The following is a 9,218-nucleotide window of genomic DNA, read 5'->3' on the forward strand; positions in this document are numbered from 1 at the left end:
CAATGACTAAACTATAACAACATAAGTAAACTGATCACACTATATGGGCAAACGGCTTCATTTCCAAACTAAACATCTGCAGGCTTAAAGTGTTAGTATGTGGTTCTGAATTTAAATGAGCTAAAGATTTTTGTAATGTACTTTCATTCTAGGAAATATTTATTTATGGAGATCCTTCTCTGCAAATGAAAGGGCAAAGAATAAAATTATGGTTTGCCACAGATCCACTATGTATGTACTATGTATATCCTACTATTTTTTACCATAGTATTTTTAGAAGACTATGTGGGTACGTAATCAGGACACATTCCTTGAAGTGGAAGTGGAAGAAGGAGAAAGGTATAGACAGTTTCTGTTTATATTATACTTACTAGATCTTGTACAATGACTGAGTATCATTGGTTTTGTGTTCAAGTGGCCTTAAAATAGTACTATTTGGGGCTTATATAGGGTTGTTCACACTATGGAGATTGGTCTTGCAACATGTCTCATAAATCTTTTCATTAATTTATCAAGTTCTGTTTCTGAAGTGGAGGGGTAGTTTTTTATTTTCACGTGCTATTGGAAGACTTTGGAAGAATTCTGTATTTCCACTGGCTGGAAGCTTCCTTTTCATTGTCAGCCTAAACAGAAGACTGGAATAGAGAGCAGGAGGTTTTATACTTATGCCTCATTTACATTGCTAATTTTCAGTTTTACCTGGAATATTGTATTGAATTTTACTAATGTTGTTATCAGTATTTTATTTCATTAATTGTGTGGAGTCAGAAAAAGTCAAAAGAATTTTTCATGAGGTTATAAAAAGATAAATTGCTTCACTTATTTAGCTACTTAAACATAGGAGCAAGTGAAAAAGAAACTACTAAATTCTAGACAGCAGTGTGAGTTGTCAGTTTAGGGATGATTCATGCTGAAGCAGTGTTGCATAGATGGATCACTGGTAGATTCCCATAAGGATTCATCTTTCAGGGCTGACAGTCACAGTAGGCTAAAAAATAATGACACCTTTAGAAAGCACAAATATTTAAAAAACAATAAATGTGGGTTCTTTGTTTTATAATAGCTGAGTCTCTGAGGTAACTTCAGTGGAGTTAATAAAGCTGCAGTAAAGATAAAGCTGTCCTAATCTCTGTCAGTCTTAAATATACATTTTTTAAATCCATGTCATCAGCTTTTCTCCAGTCTTTACTTTGGTTTTACATGTTGTAATCTTTTACTGCATCCCACTCAATGCTATAAAGGGACCTTTTTTCATCCTTGTTAGGCTTATTCATGATTCTCACAGCAGCTCTTCTACTTGCAGGAAAACAGTGGGAAAGATGTGAAAAAAATATACAGGTGGAAGTACGGGAGTGAGGTAACTGAAGTGTGGTAGATTCTACAGCTAACCATCAGTAAAGGAAGTGCACATGTGCTGTAAGGGATATTGCTTAAGTTAATGAGCAAGAAGGATAACAAGAAAGCATTGAAATGCTAACAGAAAATTCTATTTTCAGGTGTACAGCTTGGAAGAAGCAATATTATGACTTCCTTAGAGAACTACTGGGCCAAAGAGAGAGACCAAAATTTCTCAGTTCTGGTTAGCTGTAATTGCATAGCCTAAAGTTTTATTTTCCTTTCTTATTTCTGGTGCTAATAGATTATCAAAACTGCAAGGAATGAAAACATGAAATCTATGCCCATTTAATACGCTCCAAACTTTTTTTCCATTAAAAGCATTTCAACTTAGCTCTAATATTTGGCTAGTTAATATTTCAGATAGTTCAAGGTTCCTTTTTATCTTTTTTTTGAAAACTTCAAAAAATAAGTTTTCATGAAGTTTTAAAAAAAATATGTCACTGAGATATTGGCTTCTAGTGACAAACTTCTGAGACATCTGAATGAGCTGACAGATAACAATAAACAGCTTGCACCGTTCTGGAAGTACTGAAGGCCAGGTGAGTTACCCTGAAGTGGTGGTAGACATCTGTATTCAGGCAACTTAATTTCACACAATCTTATTTCCTTTTTTGTTTAAAAATTAAAAAAAAAAAAGATATTTCTTCTTGAAAATATAGTTCTTGTCAGTCTAATGTGAATATGTTCAGTTACTTCAGTTGTCTAAAAAGGCACTTGGGTGCTAACGTTTAGGCAACTGAATCCCACCAATGTTACCTCAAAATAGAATGTGATTTTCAGCAGGTGCTGAAAATGCTCTTCAGTCTATTGGGGTAACCATTTTTGTTGTTGTTGTTTCAAGAATAAAAGCTCATACAAGTTGCCGTAACAGGTACCATTAGTAGTGTATGTCTGTTCATCAGGATCTTGTCTCAAACTGCACAGTATCTGAAGCCACAGAAGAAGCAGCAAGAAAGTTGATGTAAGACAGTGCTGGGTCCTGGATGTTGGCTCTTACCTTGAAACATGAATGACATCTAATGTATTTTTATAGTAAATATTATTACCAGTGGAAATTGCCATTTATTTTCATGAGGAACAGGCCCTTCAGAAGAACAATAAATCCACAAAACTGTTTAGTTTTGCAAGGGCTATAAAGGCTGTCATTACCAAAACAGTTGTTGAAAAACCTTATGCATGACCTCCTGTATCAAAGGAAAATTTGTTCACTTCCTTTTGTTCACAAGGCTATAGTTCATTTATTAAAGCACAGCATATACCAAATGAGTGCTACTCTGGGAACAGAGTGAGGCTTGGGGAAGGAAGATAAACTGTTTAGGAAGAAATGCAGATTTTTCTTGTTCTGATTGCAGAAGGAATGTCTACCATATTTTATATGCCTTTAACTGAACCTTATTCATTGTTTTGGTAAAAACTTTAGAATATATTAAGTACCTGGACATCTTGGGCCAAATTCTTTAATTGATATTTGCCAAATAGATTTGGTTCCAAATATTCAATGTTCTGTGGAACAGCAGGTGATTGATAGAAATTATTGTTGATATATGTATTTTAGAAGAATATCCAGAAATTTCCTCTTATTTTTTAAACCATTTATAACTTATGAAAAATTTCAGATTACGTTTTTTACTTTTTGGTCTTTTCAGTGTGTGCTGCATTTGCACACAAACATTTGGGAAAAGTAAATTATGAAAAAAGAGGTCCTATTTGTGAGTGTCTGCGTGTAATTATCTTTACCTGCAGCCTACTCAAGAAGCCTAAAATGAGAGTGAGTAGTACCGGTCTTGCAGATCGCTTTCTAACGTTAAACAGAATAACATAAATATAACATGAGATAATCTTGTTTCTCATTATATTAGTTGGGATTGTTAAAGTTTCGATATTGTGTATAGCTTCATCCATGTTAAATGAAGGCTAGAAACCATTCAGCTACCCAACTCTATAGTAGTTCAATGACCTCGCTTATTAAATGTGTTTTTTTCCTGATCTTTTTAAAGATTTCTAAATTACAGGGTTATTTGCATTGCTTCTCATGAGTAGATGTTTTTTATCTGTCCAAGGTCAACAGTGTCAACAACTGCATATATTTTATGTTTATGAAGACAATGATCAAAATAAATCAATGAAAGATTCTGGCGAGCAAAAGCACAGTGGGGAAAAAACTTTCTTTAGTATACGATAATAATATTTTCTGTGTTCAGTATTGCTGTTTGTGTGTAATGAAGACTTGCTCAAAATGTTGCTTTATCAGTGTTCTTTAGGAAAAATTTGAAAATTCAAAAATAAGTAAATAACAATTAGTTATATTGATAATGGATGAAGTTAAAAGCATTGACAGCTCTATTTTAATATTCACTGAAAAATCAGGTACTTATTGGTATTTTGACATCATGTTTTCTTATCTAATCCATATGATCTGACCATGACAACACTGAAAAAGGAAAAAGAAAATATAATGAACATAATTTTCAGTTGCACTAGTAGAAAGGAAAGAGAAAAGTGGTGCCAATAGATGGAAGCAAGAAAAAAAAAAAACTTTAAATAGCTTGGAACCTACTGACCTGACACTCTTACACTACAACATTGTGTTTGACACTTAAAATGATTGCCAGACACCAAAGATGACTGCCAAACACTAGTCCATCTGCTGTATGTGACCAGGGAGTACTGTTGAGCAGGTCCTTGGGAATATGCATTTGCAATTTACTTGTTCTTAAAGGCTGATGAAGATGAGTTATGTCACAGGTTCTCAGGGTTATTACCTGACATGAGGATTTTCAGGGAAATGAAAAGACTACTGACTTTGTAGAGAGCCCTTTTTGACAAGGCTTAATGAATAGTCTGACAGTGTGATACATGTTGTATCTTTCTGTTGTGTTGAATGTTACAGATTTCTTTGGTTCCAGGTTGTGGCCTGTTTATTAGTAATGATGTCTTATGCACAGTTTAGTGTACAAAGATAATATCAGGACAGAGAAGGAAAAATTATTAATTGCAGTATGACTGATATGAGACTTTAGAATCATTAATGTTAAAAAAGTCCTCTAAGATCATCAAGTCCAACCTTCAACCCAACAACACCACACCTCCTAAACCATGTACTGATGTGCCACATCTACAATTTTTTAAAAAAATGAAACTCCAGAAATGAGAGTTGGGTTTCATAATACAGAATACATCATATCTTGATAAAAACTGACAATAGATTTACTATTGGTAAATAAAAGAACAGTAATTTTCAACAAAATATGCAGTGATTAATTTTATCCATGGAATCAGTTTAGTTCTGGGTGCTTTATGGGTGTACGAGTTGTAGTGTTATTTTCTTCCTTTCCTTCTTTGCAACCTCTGGCCTGGAACTATGTTTTATTGTTCTGTACCTGGATATTTTTGGTCAGAAAGGTAACTACCTTTTTCTTGAAATTCAGGTGACTAATTCAATGTCTGCTGCACCACTATGCAATGCTGATTTAATTGATCGTTCAAATCATTTTCTTCGCACATGATAGTTCACCAGCTTTTCAGGAAGCATCCAGGAATCTTCATGTAGCTGTGAGTTTATCAGGTACTATGAAGTAAAGCAACTTTATGGTATTTATAGACCTAATCCCAGTGAAACATTAAAATGTCTTTCATAAATTTTAGTATGCCTGGAACAGGATGATAGAAGATGAGGGACAGCTGGGTTGAAGGCTACCTTTAGTCATTTCCAGATAACTTCCAGCAATCTCAAGTGAAGTTGCACGTGTGAACAAAGAAAATATTCTTTCTCTGTGCCTTAATTTCTTTAATGATATGGGGTTTTTAAGTAGATTATTCAGCTACCAAGAGATCAGTTAACTGGGACGGGTAGTAAATCTGGACTACAGGAGATATACTTAATTGTTATAATTTACCATAAAATAACAGAAAATGAACAAGTGTAGCCATAACTTACTCTGATTAAAAGAGATTAAAAAGTAATATTGTACCTATTAAAGTAACACACATGCAATATTAATACTGCATATATAATAAATTTACATATAATATACCATTTATTAGTGTGGTATATGTAGCACACTAATAAAATTCATGTGATGAGAGTTCAAAACTAGGAAGTGCAACTCAAAAATTGCAGAACTGTAGAATCACAGAATGGTAGGGGTTGGAAGGGACCTCTGCAGATCATCTGTCCAATCCCTCTGCTTGAGCAGGCACAACTAGAGCAGGGGGCACAGGAACACGTCCAGGAGGATTTTGAATGTCTCCAGGGAAGGAGACTCCACAACCTCCCTGGGCAGCCTGTTCCACTGCTCTTACACCCTCACAGGAAGGAAGTTTTTTCTCATGTTGAGATGGAACTTCCTGTGCTCCAACTTGTGCCCATTGGCCCTTGTCTTGTCATTGGGCACCACTGAAAAGAGTCTGGCCCCATCCTCTTGACACCCACCCTTCAGATATTTATAAGTACTGATAAGATCGTCCCTCAGTCTTCTCTTCTCCAGGCTGAAAAAACCCAGAGAGATGTTCCAGTCCCCTGATCATCTTTGTAGCTCTCCTCTTAAAATACTGAATTTAAAAACAAAGCCAAAGACTCCTTAAATTAAAATATTTTTTGATAGAAAGACAAGTGAAAATCAGAATAGTTTTTGCATTCTTGCCCAGTGCTCTTATGAGCAGTGATGAGGTTTTAATTGTGATTGATCACTAATTATTCTAATCTTTGATCAAAAATGGTGATTCGTAAAGCAGAAGATAAGTAGAAGACACAAAATTAGGGCAGTTTGTTGGGATTTATTTTCTTTTTTTTTTTTGTTTGTTTGTTCGTTTTCATGCAAGCTACCATGATTATTATCTCTCCTTCCAAGTTACCTTTACTTGTCTCTAAACTTTTTATGAGACAAGATTAGTTTGGGCGTGTTCTTGTTGTCTTTGTCGAGTGATGAACCTCTGTTTTATTCTCACTGTGTATCTTTGCTCTGTAAGGATTTTTTGGCCACATGAGAAAGGAGAGAAAATAATTTTCTATGAAACTTCTTAACACAACACCTCCAAGCAACAGTTCCTGGAGGGTCACAGGATGGCTAGATACAGACATCATCTGCATTTCCTCAGCACATGCATTAAGAGCAGCAGAAGTGATTCAGCAAGAGAGTTTACTGTCACAGAGTATGCTCAGCTTGGGTAAGGGATAATCATTGATTTGATTAGTATATTGAGATTGTGGAAATGTGTTAATGGGTATTAAATATGTGTTTTTTTTCCAGCTGTATGGTATCTGGGGGTCTAGCAACAGTAGAATTTTTCACTGGGGGACAACCAATGGACAATTAAGTCATTTGATTGTGCTCTGGTTTACCTTATTTTTCTTCACCTTTCTCCCTAACGCCTTTTCACCTTCTGATCATGAAGAGAAATTTGAACAAGGTGCTTCCCAAGTGTGAATCCTTGTAACATCACTCGTTGATCAAAGGAATTTTGGAGCTTGCTTCTGGCCGGCATCTTTTGCGGAGTTACTTGCATGGAACATATGGAGACTGTTTCTAATTACAGAAAGGATTCCTCCCTACAAGTCTTGACAGTCGTTGCTGGCATTTCTTACTGAGTTTCAGTACTGCTTTTTTCCTAGCCAAATATCAGTTTCTGTCTCTGAATATTCTCCAGCTCTGCATTGGCTTCCCTGACATTGTGCTTTTTCCAACATTCAAATTATTACACTGGGAAGGGTAATGTGTATGGCTGAATGGAGGCATGATATTTGAATGATTTCAAAAGTATAGCAAGGCTCTTCCAACTCGATTACTATATTTCTTAGTGGATTGGATGACTTGTAAAAAAATGTCTTTGGAGACCTTTCCGTGTCCCCTGTTTTCTGCTTCTCCTCTGGAAGGCATTAAGCATATAGACTGGTATCCTAATTCTACACAAACAGCTTAGATGTGATGTGCTCTCCTTTGAAAGAATTTGTGCATAGTGAATGAAACTTAACACTCTGAAATGAAAATTAAACTTAGTTGTCTAAGGTTCTTAAAATATCAGGTTTTATCTGTTTAAAACATAAGCTTTAGCTGTTAAGAAAATGTTACTTTATAAGCCCTGAACCATGATTATAATAAAAACTGTTACCGAACTTTTGAACGTTGACATGTTTTCAAGAAAGTAAGATATGGTACACCTTCAAGCATTATCCCTGTCATCTTATCGAAAAAACATGTTGTATGAGATCACTTACCCATACCTCCAATTGAGAGATGTTGCTTTACAGTTTTCTGATGTATTAATACGGGATTTCAAGAATATACTGGTGTGTTATTACACTCATTTGCAATCTTTTGTTGTTCCTTCTAGGTGTGCTGATTTTAAGGGAAGAAAATAAGTTAAAATCGTGGTCTGAGAAAAAAGGAGAGAGGCGCAAGGGGATGAAAAGGGGGTGATGCCTTATGTTTAATGGTCAAACTGAGAATTAGGTAGCTTCTCAGAACAAGAATATCATCTAATACTCATTTGCTTTTTACAGAAATCTGAGCTGGAACAGGTTTTAAAGTAGTATTATTGGTACTGCAAAACTCACTGCAGAAGAGAAGTATTGACAAACTACAGCTTTGAGCATTTGCCATAATGCAACAGAGATAGATCATTTAGGTGGTTTTGGTTTTGTTTTTTAATTATTATTAGCTTTTCTTTCCACCTTCTTTAGAAGACCCTTTTTTTTTTTTTTTTTTTTTTTTGGTTTTTGCTGTAATTGCTTTAGGATTTTGACCTACTGCAATGATCTCAAAAGAGAAGCACAACAGTCAGCTGGGAATGGTTACCCTGATTTGATCTGTAGCTTTTCCTCTGACTTAATCTTCTGTTGTGTATAGACCATAGGCTTCATTATTAATAATCTAGTACAGTATTAATAATACAGTACTTGTATGTTCCACTGTGTCACAGCTGGCAACAGGAAATTATTCTCTCACCTATTGTTAATGTATTTAGAAGGGAAATATTTTCTGTTATCCATTAATATTTTCAAGTTTCACTCAAATCTGCATCAACTTGCATCAAATATTTATCAATTTGCAGGCATAGATCCCCAAAATATTTATCTCACCACAGAACAAGCTATGTGCTGACACAGAGGTGTATTTGCTATTTTTTCTAAAGATAAGCTGCAAGAGTGTTCTCCTAATGGGTGCCAAACTTATGTGGTTTACCAGTTTGATACACATGCTGCAAATAGTATCCAGCAGCTGTCTATACTTTAAAAAATGGGCTTTTTTATATTTGCCACATTTAAAAAGGATTTTTTGTAATCCTCCATAAACAGGAATATCATTTATATAGTACAAGCAGTTTTTGTTAGATTACAAAAGCAAGAAATGAAGAATTGTGCTGTGGGTTTATTTTTTACATTTTACCTTGGTATACAGGAACAAACAGTGTCATTTTTAACTGCTTTTCTTGTCTCTTGTCAGTTTAACTCAGACCTCTAATCTTATTGAAACGTCTGCTTTGTGCTTCCTCCATTTCTGATCTGTAATAAAATTGATAGGTATGTCCCTATGTTGCTCTTGAGTAAGGAAAAGGATCAACATTTCTGAGTGCTATAAGCCAATAACTTTTTCTCCATCGAAGAGACAGTGATTGATGACATTACTATGTGTACTTAGAGCAATTTCTTTATTATGAAAGGAAAATATATTTCTTCTCTGATTAACTGTTTCATTTACTAATTAGGATGCTAACATCGGTGTGTCCCTTGTGTGTTCTTTCTCTTTGTACTGTTCAATCTAGGTCATACTTTCTGCACCTTTCTGCATGGCACAGTAAAAATTAGTCAAGGTTAAAATTAG

General features: G+C 34.9%; 1 long non-coding RNA gene across 1 annotated transcript; it reads left to right on the plus strand.

Annotated features, from left to right (window-relative positions):
• The first annotated feature begins 1,182 nt into the window (after positions 1–1,182).
• LOC135311721 (uncharacterized) lies at positions 1,183–8,920 on the plus strand. Its single transcript, XR_010371308.1, has 4 exons — positions 1,183–1,937; positions 4,827–4,963; positions 6,367–6,564; positions 6,793–8,920. It is a non-coding gene; the product is annotated as an uncharacterized LOC135311721 (long non-coding RNA).
• The last annotated feature ends 298 nt before the right edge of the window (positions 8,921–9,218 follow it).

Source organism: Phalacrocorax carbo, chromosome 2 (genome assembly GCF_963921805.1).
Source record: "Phalacrocorax carbo chromosome 2, bPhaCar2.1, whole genome shotgun sequence".
NCBI lineage: Eukaryota > Metazoa > Chordata > Aves > Suliformes > Phalacrocoracidae > Phalacrocorax > Phalacrocorax carbo.